This window comes from Stegodyphus dumicola, chromosome 2 (assembly GCF_044657685.1).
Source record: "Stegodyphus dumicola isolate Sdum_Otavi_A_Nest chromosome 2, ASM4465768v1".
Lineage (NCBI taxonomy): Eukaryota > Metazoa > Arthropoda > Arachnida > Araneae > Eresidae > Stegodyphus > Stegodyphus dumicola.
The window spans coordinates 269,666,664-269,680,886 of NC_140769.1; the positions used below are offsets into that span (position 1 = coordinate 269,666,664).

At 37.1% G+C, this 14,223-nt stretch overlaps 1 protein-coding gene across 1 annotated transcript in view; it reads left to right on the forward strand.

The window, feature by feature from the left end:
• LOC118206016 (low density lipoprotein receptor adapter protein 1) overlaps window positions 1-14,223 on the forward strand; it is a 134,946-nt gene that overhangs the window by 87,577 nt on the left and 33,146 nt on the right. The window lies entirely within an intron of this gene.

The following is a 14,223-nucleotide window of genomic DNA, read 5'->3' on the forward strand; positions in this document are numbered from 1 at the left end:
GTGAACTTTTCATCCAATATAATACCCAGGAGTTTTAGTTCTCTGACCCTTTTGATGGTCTTCCCATTAAGCTGGATGGTTGGGTTTCTTATTAAAGTTTGGCCTGGCTTATGGTAAATTATATATTTCGATTTTGCCTCAGAAATTATTAGCTTTTTCTCCTGACATAGCCGAGAGAAGGTATCAATTACATCATTGCAGTTTTGCTGCAGTTCATCTCTACTCTTGCCGCCCACCACAAAGGTCGCGTCATCCGCAAAGGCTACTATCTGGGTATGGGACGGCCATTCGTATCGTAGGATGGAATCGAAAGTTGCATTCCACAAGTCTGGACCCGCGCACGATCCCTGTGGACAGCCTTTTGTCTGGCTTCTGGTTATGACACCGCCAGTGTGTGTTACTATGAACTTTCTATTGGACAGGTATTGCTTGAAAACCTGCAAGAGGTTATCAGGGATCCTTGCCCGGTACAGTGCCTCTAAAATTGAGGGCCACCACAGAGAGTCAAATGCGCTTTGCAGGTCCAGACTTAGGACCGCTGCATGCTGTTTCCTTTCATGCAAGTGGCTGATATAGTCTCTTATCTTTGATAGGGCAGCAATCGTTGAGCGTAGCTCTCTGAATCCATATTGTACGTCAGAGATTGCCCCACTCTGCGTCATATGAAATTTAAGCCGCTGGACTAGGAGCTTCTCATAGAGTTTCCCTATTACCGGGAGAAGACAAATCGGCCTAAACGAGGATGGGCTGTTTGGATCCTTCCCTTCTTTCTTAAAGAGCACAACCTGCCCCGTTTTGTAAGGTTCCGGAAAGCTTTGCAGTGCTAGCAGTTTGTTAAAATAACGCGTGAGAAAGCCGGATCTTGCTTTATGTATTGCTCTCAAGATTGGATAGTCTATTGAGTCCGGACCAGGGGCTTTACTTTTCGGGAGAATTTTGATCGTTGCGGAGACTTCCTTCTCCGTAAATGGCATATCATCTGGGACAGATGTGTGCAGCGTATAAGCCTAGTGGTCGGACGGATCTGTAATATCCTCTTCCGGAAGTACGGCGTCAAGAATTGTCCTGAGCGTGATTTCTGTTATGTGTCCAGCCTGCTGCCCTGCAAAGGCTCTTAGCTCCGGTGGTCTGTAAACTTTGTTCGAAGCTATCTTGTAGAGAGCACCATAGACTTCTACATTCTTAGTACAGAACTCCCTCCAGCTGGCAAGTTTTGAGGCTGCAATTGCCCTTTTGTACTGAGCTTGCTCTTTATTATAAAGAACACTAAGGGCTTGCCTCCTGTCTGGGTCTCTTTCGCTCTTCATCTTACGCCTAAGTGCCCTGGTGCGACTGCGCTGTGCACGGAGCTCTTTCGTCCACCAGTTTGCCACTCTTAAAACTTTTGGTGATTTCAGGCCTTGGGTGGCATCACAGATAGATTGAATATCTCGTATCATACTGGTGGTTAAGTCGTCAGCATCCTTTATGTTCTGACATTTCATAAGTGCCTCGTCCACCTGCTCTAGTACTGGTCCTAGCCTGCTTACAAGTTGTTTTAATTTTCTGCCATTGGTTCTATAACGCTTGTTCATAAACTGCGCATGTGGCTGACCTATCTGGAACGTTATATAGCGATGGTCCGAGTTTGAGGGAGTGTCACTTACGGTCCAGTGCTGTATTTTCTGAGCCAGATGCGCTGTTGACAGAGTGATGTCGGGCCATCCTTTTCCCATTTGGGTCTCGAAGGTCGGCAGACTGTCCGGCACGTTATGAAGAATGAGTCCGTTGCATGCAATGAAATTCACAACTTCTCTACCTCTTGGGTCTGTGGTCGGATATCAGAAGTCCTCCGCATGAGAGTTAAAATCTCCTGCCAATACATGGTGTGCATGCGGGTAGGACGTAAGGATATTTTGCAAGGCATCTAATGTGGGAGAAACGTCTACTGTAGGTGGAATGTAAACATTCGTGACCAGGACACTCAGTCCCATAGCCTCGACTGCAATTGTGACCATGTCTCTTGACTTTGCTAGCACAACTGGCAACCATCTGCTGTGGCAACAAACTACTGCCGCTCTTGTTCCCTCACTTCCTGAATCCTGGATGACGGTCCATTGGAGGGGAAATTCTGCTGCTTGCCCTGCATAAAGAAAAGGTTCTTGAATTAAAAGGAAGTCCGCCTCTTCCTCCATAGCATATTGCACTAGCTGTGCAGTAGCCGCGCGCGCTCTTTGGAGGTTGATTTGGACAAACTTGAGCACATTGCTTTCCTCTGTTCTTGAATTCACTTCCATTACTTTTGTAAATTAATTGACTTTTAAGGTAAAATTACTAACTGTGAAAATACTTGACTTGCTTCCTAGAGAGTTGCGCTTGTTATTAAGTGAACTGGCTGTTGTAGTAGGTAGACGATGCCTTGCTTGCTGGGCTATTAAATTAGTTGTCCTCGCCGTAGTCAGTACGTGCTTTAATCGTTAACAAAACACCAGTTTCCCATTAGCTATCAGTCTTTTAATTTAGAATAGGCAATTCAAGGTCATTTCTTCCCTCCCAACCATTGCATAACCATGGCAGTATGGTTTGCGAGGTAAAGGTTCATCCATGTGGTGATGACGACACACGTTACGATCATAAATGACGGAGGGTCGCTATGATCTTGAAGGGCCTATTTTAAAGTAACAGATTATAGTTAGGGCAGCAGCTTTTTTGACACCTTCTATGTAAGACAACCTTCGTGACGTTTTCTGGTGTGGGAGATCTTTAAAATAATTTTTAGCTTTTAAGAAACACTTATCTATAATTTATCTTATCTGGATTTTGGCAGTTTTAATTGTGTAGTTGTGCATTATGAGTAAAATGTCATTGTCAAAATGCTGAGTACTTTTTCTTCGATCTGATTCGTTTTGTACAATTCTAAAGTCCATTTGTGCTTTCTCCTTTCTACGAAATGCAATTCAGTGGTACAGGCAGAGGGAGCTTGAATTAGTTTTCCGTTGATTTATCTTGATCTTATTTACCATAACATAATAACTTTAAAATTCATAGCAGAGATAGCTTCCGTATTCGACGTTAAAGAAATGTGAAGTGCGCAAAAATACTATACTCCCTATTTAGAAATTCTTAAAATTAATTTCAAAATTATACTTCCTTTAGGAGGAAATTTCATATAAGTTTGGCTTACGTTTTTTAGAAGTCTCTTTCGACATTTTTTTTTTATAAAAGAGGGCCCACCAGCGGCCGAGCGGTAAAGTCGCTGAACACTGGTAGTTCGGTCCGAGGTTCGAACCCGCGAACGGGCTGGCTGCATGGGCGTTTTCGTGGTTTTTCCCATGTGTAACGTGTATACGAGCCAGTTCCCCTTAGAAAGTCCTCCACGAAGGCATCCCTCCCCTTAGGCAGATAGCCCTAGTGTGCTTTGCCATAATTAAATAAACCAAACCTTTTTTAAAATGTTTAATATAATTTATCCAGCAGATCTAAGATTTGTTGTCATTGTTGTTTGTATGTGTAATTTCCTCAAGCCAAAACTCGATTTAAATGTTTAACATGTCATGTAATTTCTTAGGAGTATTTATTTACAAATGATCTGAAACGACACAAAGCTGATATAAAATCTTATATATTTCGGCAGATATGGCGCAGTATGTGAAAGTGATGCATTACTGAACGCTCATTCTGCTTACTTTATATATTACGAGTTGTTTAGAAGAATATTACCCCTCCTTCACCCACGGAATAAAGTATAAATAAATAACAATTCTGTCGATTAATTATGCAAGGATGTCCTCTACTATTTATCACTCAAATAAAATCTCGCGCTTAGCAATCTGTCAAATCTGGCACTTGGGAATCCCTATATTTAAATTTCTTCTTTTTGAATATATATTCTAAAGGAATTTTCTTTCACGGAATACATATATAATTAACAAACGCCATTTAGTGTAATTAATGAATAAATGCAATTCAGTATATTAACTAATGCTGTTGTTCTTGCTCCACTTCATTGACATAGTCAGCCCAAGACCACGAAATTCCTCCCGTCAAGAAGCGCAAGATTACGACTGTCTTTCGCAACAGGCTTGAGCACATAGCAGGTGACAGCGCGATTTCGATCAGTTTCAATCTCAATTTTGATGGAGAGCACCCCAGGGGGAACGGGTCCGAGGGTCTCCTACCCCTCTCCGCTTCCACCAAACCACACGAGAAAGTTTCGGCTCGCCGCATATTTAGTGTGCCGCCATGCCGCATCGACACTATTACATTTACAAACAGCCATGCCTTCTCCTGGATTTGAACATGGGACCTTCGCCGCGGCAGTCAGCAACACTAACCGCTATACCGACTGGGCGGCTATCGGTTGGGTAAATAATACATTTCAGTAGCAATAATAATAAATGCAATTCGGTATATTGCAAGAAATGTATTATTAAGAATTTCGTGTATATGTAAATACTTTTAGTAAAATTATATGTAACATTTTACTACCTTTTGTATAAGGCAAAGCTGTGCCAGAAACATAAGGTTACAAGACAAGTCTAGTTAACATTGATGTAAATGGCTATGTCACAAAATGGGCGAGATATCGCCAAGCTGGCTGTGGTTTTGATGATTGAGTTTTGTCTCTAAATTTAGCGAGACACTGACAAAAGTCGCCAAACCTGGCGACCATTTGTTGGCATTTTGATGGTCCCTGTATAACTGTTATTATGTTTACACTTTGATGTTAGCCAAAAGACCGACAATACTTTGTAACTGTACTCGTATCCGTCCGTTAGCCTTCCAGTAATTTCGAGAAATGGAAGGCACTAGAGATTTTTTTGTTGGCCGGAAGAAAACAATACAAGCCCGATACTGAGCATCATTTCTCAGTTTTTAGTTCACAGTTAGATCTCCGTGTGAGCTTCGCTCTGCTTTGCATTAATGTTCTTAGTAGTTTAAAGTGGTAACTACTGTTTGTACTCTGTCATACTAAGAATAGCTGTACGAGTACTTTTGTCTAAGGTTCTTTTTCTTTAGTCCAAATAAATTTTATCAAACTATCATCAGTTCCAAATTCATTCCACCTATTACGAACCCGCACTCATGCAATAGTATGTATTACTAATAAATCTTAATATAGTGTTATACTGTTTCGTAGTATATCACAACAGATGAGCTACGATGCCAAAAAGCGCAACTCGTTTTGATGTTCCACAGACTCTATTAGAATTCCCTAAAATTTCTGATTTAAGAATATCTCAAAAATAATCTCCTTAAATTCTATTCTCCTTTCATATCTCAGAACGTTCCCTGTGCTGTGAAGAATTTCTAAGCAAGACCAGAGCAATCAAATTTAAAAATACTACCTGGAATATATTTTATTTTTAGATGTATTTTAAGCTTAAGCTTGATGAGTCATTAACTAGTCTCTGTCTGCTATGCGAAGAAGACTAAAACTACGCACATGTCCATAAATTAAGGATAATTGGGAGTCACGTGGAAATCGAACTCTAAAATAAATATATCACCTGTAAAATCACTACACACATCTTCAAGAATCAAATGCAAATTTCAGGAAGTAACTAGATGACACCGATGGTAAGTCACAATGACGAGAGTATAAGAAAGTGATATATAAGGAATACAGGCAAAGAAGTAAAATTGTTCGCAGGCGCTTTATAAGCATTTCAGTGCAATAAGCGAATAGTTATGGCACAAAGGACGTATTTGGATGATTTTTTACGTGGTAGAATTATCGGCCGTCTGGAATGTGGGCGTAGCCAACTGGAAGTATCAGACGAACTTGGAATTGCCCAGAGTGTCATCTCCGGGCTTTGGCAACGATTCCAAGATGATGGTATTGTGAGTAGACGTTACAGCACAGGTCGTCCCAGAGTTACAATCGGAGGATGTCACCCGTATGGACTGGGCAGCAGTCTCACCGGACTCGAATCCAGTAGAGTACGTGTGGAACATGCTTGGCCGACGAGTTGCAGCCCGTCAACCTCCTCCTACATGTCTACCGGAACTTCGGAGAGCATTGCTTTTTGAGTGGTGTAATATCCCCCAAGATCAGATCGATAATTTGATACTTTTGATACTCAGCATGCCTAGGCGTTGTACGGACTGTATTGCATCGTCTGGGAGACATACAATTTATTAACAATCATACAAACCATGTAATACTGGTTTTTTTGTAAATAGGTTTGTTTTTTTTTTTTTTTTTTTTTTTTTTTTTTTTTTTTTTAATTTGCTGCAGGGAGAAAAATCGCTAATTTTTTTAATAATATCAAACATATAGCATCTTTTTTGCTCTTTACCTTTTGTTTAATAAATAAACTTTACAAATAAGTAAAATTTGTTTTGCTTCTAACTCTTTCTTTGCCTGATTTCGCATTATCCTTAATTTATGGACATGAGTGTATTATTGTGGATGCGATGGTTTTGGATTCGATGAAATTCTATATTTCTCATTCACTATAAAAAAATGTAGGAAATGTCTTTTACCGCTCTCGTAAATTTGTTGAAGAGGTTGTAGGGATTTATTTTATTCTAACCAGTTATTAATCCAAAGGGGCTTTGTCCCTGAAGGACTATTGTTTTCGTTTTGCAATTTTGCGTTGGTTCACTATAAATGTCCGTTTCACTTTTCAAACTGTTGCCACCCAATGTTAGAGTCCTGCATTATATTTGAAATAATTAAATAATAAAAAATCTGCATAAATGTATGTGTATTTCTCGCATTGTGATAAAACAACGGTACATAGAGCCATCGAATTTTGAATGACGTAATCCTCCTACGAATATGGGCATATGGAAGCATTTTAGAATTTTTAATAAAGATGCTTTGAGATTTTGTGTATTTTTGCTTTTCCACAAAGTAAGAACTGAATTAATTGAATGAGAAATGAAATTCGAGGAAATGTTTAAATGAAATGCAGCAAAAAATGTGTGTAATTTAATAGGCCATACAAGGAAGTCATGTGGCGTCCACATCGTTATTTTTTACTCTTACCTTCGTTTGGGTTCTTTTTCATTTTCATATCAGCAGAGATGACTGACTGTATGTTTTGTGTCCTTTCATGCGTAATCCAAATACGAAATATTAATACCGTCATGTAAATAGTCAAGTCCTGCAGAACAGAAATGCTCTAGATTACTCTACATTTTCTTTCTAATGTGGAGAGAATTTCGTAAGCGCATTTTCTGAAATAAAAATTAGTTCTGAAATTACGCCTTATTTGAAAGTCAAAAACAACATTTGAACAGAGCCGCTGATCGTTTTCTCTGGTATAGGATCATCATCCCAAACATGCTTTTTATTTGGGAATATGCCACAGCAAGCGTGGGAGTTTACCCCGTTAACTGAACTGTAACCGCCTAATCATGCTCTCGCACAGACAGAATCGTGATTAGAGTGAGGATTTTTCGTAAATGTACAAGAGAGGATATGCACCTACGCTCTGCGGCTGTTGCATTTGATTAAAAAAAAAGCGATATCCTTTTACTAATTTGGTTCATAAATGGTTTGTAGAATTTTTCTTTCATCTATTCTTCTAAATAATTTCTTTAAAGTCAAAAATATGGTACTTATTCATAAGCCTCCCTTTGGATACCGTGCAGTCCTTTTTTTTTTTTTTTTCAGATAAATATGGACAAATCTTACTAAAACATTGTTCCATGTTTTTTTGTTTATATGTAAGTATTGTCAACTAAACATGCAGTCGGCTAAAATGTTTTGTCGTCTAAATTTCTTGTCGGCTAAATGTCCATGTCGGTTAATGACCTGTCGGCTGTATATCCCTATCAGCTAAATGTCCTGTCGGATAAACATCTATGTCGGCTAAATGTCTCGTCGGCTCGTTCACCAGATATTTCGGTTTCTATTTCGGTGCAATGATTAAGCACAGAAAATGTTTAGTTTTTTTTATTCTTGCAAGAAAACAGTAAAGCTCAAACAGGTAAGCTCACAAGCTTGAAACTCATACAGGTGACAGTTCGACTTTGCTCAGTTCGGCCCCTCAATCTAGATGGGCAGCATCCCGGGGGGAAACGGGTTTTAGGTTCAGCCACCCCTCTTCCTTTAGCACCAAACTCTCGGGAGGACTTTACGCTCGCCGCATGTTTAGAGTGCCCTCATGCTGCAGAGACACTATATCATGTCATATACTATACCATACACTATACAAACATCCATGCCTGCTTCAGGATTCGAATCCGAGCCCTTCGGTACGGTAGTTATACTCGCTAGCCACTATTCTGGTTGGGCGACGAAGCAATCGTAATCGTTTGTGCTGTTCATTTCGAAATAATCTAACGTGAAACTATTGTTAAAGTAACCTGATGTGTCACAGACTATAAATACATGCGCCTCTCATCTTTCTTTGTGTTTTCCCTTCTGCCAATTTGTATTACTCCTTTCTTCTAATACTTGCATATCAGAAACAATGTAACATTTACTTTATAAATTAAATTATTGCTTTTTTGATGCGGCTGGAAATAAGGTTTCGTTAGAGTTACTCAAGTATTTATTTTAGTTATTTTTTATATCTATAGGCATAAAATATATCTACGGTGTAACTTCTTTTCATTCTATTTACTCATTTCGATGTTAATCTAAAGTATTCAGATGAATGCACCTTGATCCTGTAACCTTAACTGAGAAAGCACAAGCATGTTTTCTGTTTCAGCTTTCAAACTGCGCGTAGCTTTAAATACAAAGTTGTTATTGTTTGGAATGGCCGGACACATGCAGTTTAATGCAGTCGTCTCAAAAGACCAATCCTATTGATCATTTTTAAATATAAAACATTAAAATTGTTAAATATTCATATCAGATAGTAAAGATAATGTTTTAGAATCTATGAATCTATTTCTTTAACTACTATAGTCTTTTTACTAATGTAATACTTAATTACATACAATATACATTTTGTATTTTGTTTGCAGTTATATTTTTAAAGTACATACCTTGTATTTTAATAACAGTTTTTATGAAATCAACAATGTACCATTTTTATAAAATCATCATGACTTATTTTATTTCTTAAATATTCAGCTAAAATTATAAACTTTTATATTTATATTACAAACTTACATATTATTAAAAATATTGGGTCATACAAAAAGTCTCCGCGCTTCTTTTGCCACTAGATGGCATTGATGCCCATATATCCGGCAGCACTCACCCGATTGTCTCAAACGAACATGTGCTTAAAAGGTGACATTCAGCTTCCATTGTTTGTGAAGATAGTTTTCTAATTTGTTGATCGTGTCAAAAGTTATATTGATTTCAAAATGAATGAAATATCTGAAGAAATACGGTATGTGACGTTTTTACTTCCTTGTACGAAGTAAAAAGGAAGTATTGTAATCGCGAAAAGTTTCAGGCAACATATTTCAACGAAAATATCCATTTTGACCGCTATCGAAGGCAATTTAACGATGTTTTTGCGTGATATCTGTGCGTAAGGACAGAATAAAAGACACCTTTCCTACAAAAAAATTACAAAACTGCTTTAAAATTAATTCTGAAGAGAATTTTTCGTGGCGTCTGTACGAACGTATGTACGTACGTACGTATCTCGCATAACTTAAAAACGAGTAGCCTCAGAACGTTGAAATTTTGTATATAGGATTGCTATAACATGTAGATGTGCACCTCGTATTTGGGTTGCAATCGGCCGCACCAAACGTATATAAATATATTTATATATATATCCACTCTGTTACCCGGCTCAGTGATGTCAGTATCTTTACTCTTATATGTTTGTAAATTGTACATTTTTTGCTTTAAAATTGATTTAATTGTGTTGTTTTTATCTTCCAGTTAAGGTTTTTATGCCTTTCGTAATTCTGGAAGCAATATTTGTACAATTATCAACAATTTAAAAGCTGTTTAAGTGCGGTTAAGTTTTAAATAACATATTTGTTTACATTTGAGCATATTTAACATATTTGTTTACATTTGAGCATATTTAACATATTTGTTTACATTTGTTTACATTTGACATATTTGTTTACATTTGAAGCAGCAGAATTGTAGATTTGTTGCCAATCTAGAGACACTAAGCTTCGCAACACAAAATTAACGCCTTCATTTATTATTGCGAATTAAATCATGGTTAATCCTTTCTGGAATTTTTTCGAGGAAATAAGTGTTTAAGATTTACTTCGTAATTTTTAATGCAGAAATTTTGAGTTTTTATGTATTTTTGCCTTGTCGCGAAGTGAGAGCTGAATTAATTGAATGAGAAATACTAAATCGTTTGTGAAAAACTGTTTCTTTTCTGTTTTGTTTGCTCAATTTCTTTCATACATCGTTTTAGCTTCATTATAGTATTTGAATAGAACGTGTGGCAACGATAATTCTTCAAATGATATAAATTTTGTGCATTCAGAGTGTCGTTACAGTAAACAAATATATTGAATTTTAAAGAGTGCATTTATTCTATTGTGGTTTATGCGCTGTCGACGAAGTAGATTTAATTCAATCCAATTAATTTAAATGAAATTCAAGAAAAAATGCGTATAATTTAATATTCCGTGCAAGGAAGTCATGTGGTGTAGACATCAGTTTTTTACTATAAAAAAGGTGAAAACGTTTCAAAAACATGCCGAAAAATTTGTAAAGTATACAGTGAGATTGCCCTGGGGGAACGAAGGACCCAGCTGTGGTTTGGTTGATTCCCTTTTTGAAATTTCGATGTCGAGATTGGAAGGGAATTGTCCATTATGAGCTGCTGCAACCTGGGGAAACCATCAATTCGGCTCTGTACTGTACACAAGTCAACCGTTTGAACGAAGCAGTCCAGAAAGGGCGACCAGACCCAACAGAAAGGGTTCCATCTTGACAATGCACGGCTACACACATTTTTGATGACTCGGAACAAATTGACGGAGCTTTTGGTTGGAAAATTTTGATGCACCCACCGTATAGCCTGGACTTTGCACCATCTGACTACCATTTGTTTCGTTCTCTGCAAAACCCTCTTGATGGTAAGCAACTGGCCTACTGAAGCGCCGCTCAAAATCACTTGGCCAAATTTTTCGATGATAAACCACAGAAGTTCTACATCGATGGAATTATGAAGCTACCCGAAAAATGACCAAAGGTCACAGATAATAATGGTCAATAGATAGTCGATTAAAACTGATTTTCAGTATTTCAAATTTTTGTTCAAAAATGTACCAAAAAAGCGCAGAAACTTGTTACATCACCCAATATATCGTATGATAATTTTCATATTGTTTTACTAACTAGGTCCAACTTCGTTATTCCATATATTTTAATATATTAATATCAACAGGGTAAAAGGGAAAAATGACCTAAAATACTTTGCTAGTAATTCTTGAAACTAGTTGTAAATAAACACTAACATATTCCACTTTATTCCCCAAAATATTTCATTAATATTTTATAAATTACATGTTTTATCCGAATTCATCCTATACATCTTCGAATGTTATAAAAATAAAACAATTTTTGCTAAAATTTAGAAATTTCAACGAAACTGATTTTAAATTTAATAAAAAGCGGAGACAAACTGTAGTTTTCTCTCTGACAACATCTGTGCTCCAAAATTAGAAGTTCAAACTGGTTAATCATACGTTCCGCCGTAATTAAATTATTCAATAGAATCTAAGCTGTTTGGAAAAGAAAGCACGGCTAAGCATCGCATCCTACAAACATCGTGTTGCGTGCATTCTATCGAATTGCATTTCATTATAAGCACGCCACGGAATTTTGAACAGCTGAGCAAATATGCGTGATCGATTTGGAGAAGTCTGTTTGAATGATTTTTGTTATTTTATTTAGACTTAACCTGAGTTATTTTAAAACGAAAAGTAAAAATCGCAAATAATATAAAATTAGTCATTTTGCAGAAATTATGTCTTATTTTTATTTAATTCCTACTATTAGAGCACACTCTCCCTATATCTTGTTCAAATTTTCAGTCGTTAATAAAATACTTTTTATTCATCCACCCAAGTTCAAATACATTTTTTAAACTTGTAGTGGATGACACTTGATGTTAATACAGTTTTTTCACATATAACTTAAGTTTCACATATCACTTTATCGTTTTTAAATACATTGTAAGACTTAACTCGAAACTCGCTGGAAAGGTTCCTTGAAATAATGAAGGATTACAAGAGATGGATAGAATGAGAAATTATAGACCACCATCAGCTTCATAAATTTAGAAACGAAAAAATGTTAATAACGTTAATAAAAAGTAACTAAAATAAAATTTTTCTTAGTTCACCTAAGTAGGAATTGACTTTAAAAAAATTTCTTTTACATTACTTGTTAAAAATAATTAAGAAATTATGTATGTATATGCATTATAATTATTACAAATACTCTACCAGCCTTCGTCTGGCTTTTACATTTACCGGAAAAATGCCTGAGCCAGTTTCCCTTAGAAAGTCCTCCACGAAGGCATCCCTTCCCTAGTGTGCTTTGCCATAATTAAGTAAACCAACCAAAACAAAACAAACCTTCTCTCAACAAACGCCCAGTATCCAAGAGAAACATTAAATTTAAAAACTGCACAGAATGATCGCCCTCTTTTTTCCAAGTGGCAACAATGCTGATTTTCAACAGTCTGTAGTCCAGTATACAATTGAATGAAAAACTGTTGCCAAAACCATATTTCCAAAAGAATGAAGTTATTCAAAATGAATCGACAAAATCGAAGAGATAAAGTAAAAATATTATTATTCGAATTTTGAAAATTTCACTTCGAGGTGCACTGGCTCTTGTCTAGATGCACCTATGTACCAAATTTCGTAACCCTGCATCTATTAGCTTATACGCAACATGAACGAAAGAGACACAGACTCTTTCTTTTATTATATTAGAGATTAGTACGCATGTGTATGCTGAAATTTCATATTTAGTTTCTTTTAAAGTATGAAAGATCACAGTAAACGCTCATGGTGTAAAAAGTGTAAAGTGTAAAAGCTTATGGTGTTACTGTTTGTATATATATATAAAGAGAGAGAGAGATAAATAGTAGACAGATAGACAAGCAGATAGATAGATAGCGGAAGAAAGAGGTAGATAAATATAGGTATGATAGAGTTAGATACGTAAACATATAAGATTACAGAATAGATACAGAACCCAATATTCCCGAATGCCGCTGTTATCCTAGATTTCTTCTGGTGGGCAAGCACGGCCATACCGAGCTCGAGTTGTTGACGAATGTCTTAATGGTAACGGTATGGAGCAGATGGAATAACCAGCTCAATTCCCGGACCTGAATCCGATTGAGCATCTTTTGGACTACGTTTGGAGATAGTTTTTTGCTTCAAGTCTTCCTAGTTTTTTGCTTCAAGTCTTCCTCCAAGGTCCTCAGATGAGCTTTCCGTGTCTGATAACTGCTTCCCATTTCACTGACCAACGACTTAAATTGACAGCATGGAATGTCACTGTGCCAGTATATTGAAGCTAGGAGTGGGCACACACTTATTAGAACATACTTTTGTGATGTTTCCACCACATTTTCCCTCAAAAACCTGTGATGTACTCTTTCTCCAAGACTGGATTTTTCGACCAAGAGGGCTATTTTTTGTTGTAATTAAGATCTGCGTTGAAATTTAGAAATATTCTACGTCGCATTATAAGGTATTTTCTCTCTCCCTTTTGCATACCTTCGTGGTGTAATGGTAACACACTCGGCGCGTATTCGAGAGGTCCAGGTTCGAGTCTGGGCGAGGGCACTGCGCATTTTTCATGTTTCTTACTTCAAAAATAACCTAATGTCTCTACAGTGGCACCCGAACTAAAAGGTGGGGAATGATGATTCTTCACCACCAGCAGACGAATGGGTCCCCTAATCCCCAGTCGCTTTTAAAAGGGATAATTTCCCCGCTCCTTCCAGCATGCCTTCGTGGTATAACGGTTAGCACACTCGGCGCGTATTCAAGAGGTCCAGTTTCGAGTCGCGGCAAAGGCATTGCTCATTTTTCACGTCTGCAGCATCAAAATAACCAATGTCTCTACAACATTCATTAAAGAAATGTATAATGAACATGTCCTCTAAATTTCTTGTTACTATGTTGCTTCAGTATCAAATTAGATACAAAAAACTTGCTGTTTCTTAACTTTTGGAGGGTAGTGTATTTATCTTTCCTAGCCTTGAATACGATATTGCATGATAACTGTTATTTACACTATAATTACTGAGGCGAACATTGTAATATCGTAACGTTTTCTTCCTTTTACGAAGTAAGTGAAGTATTGTACCGGCG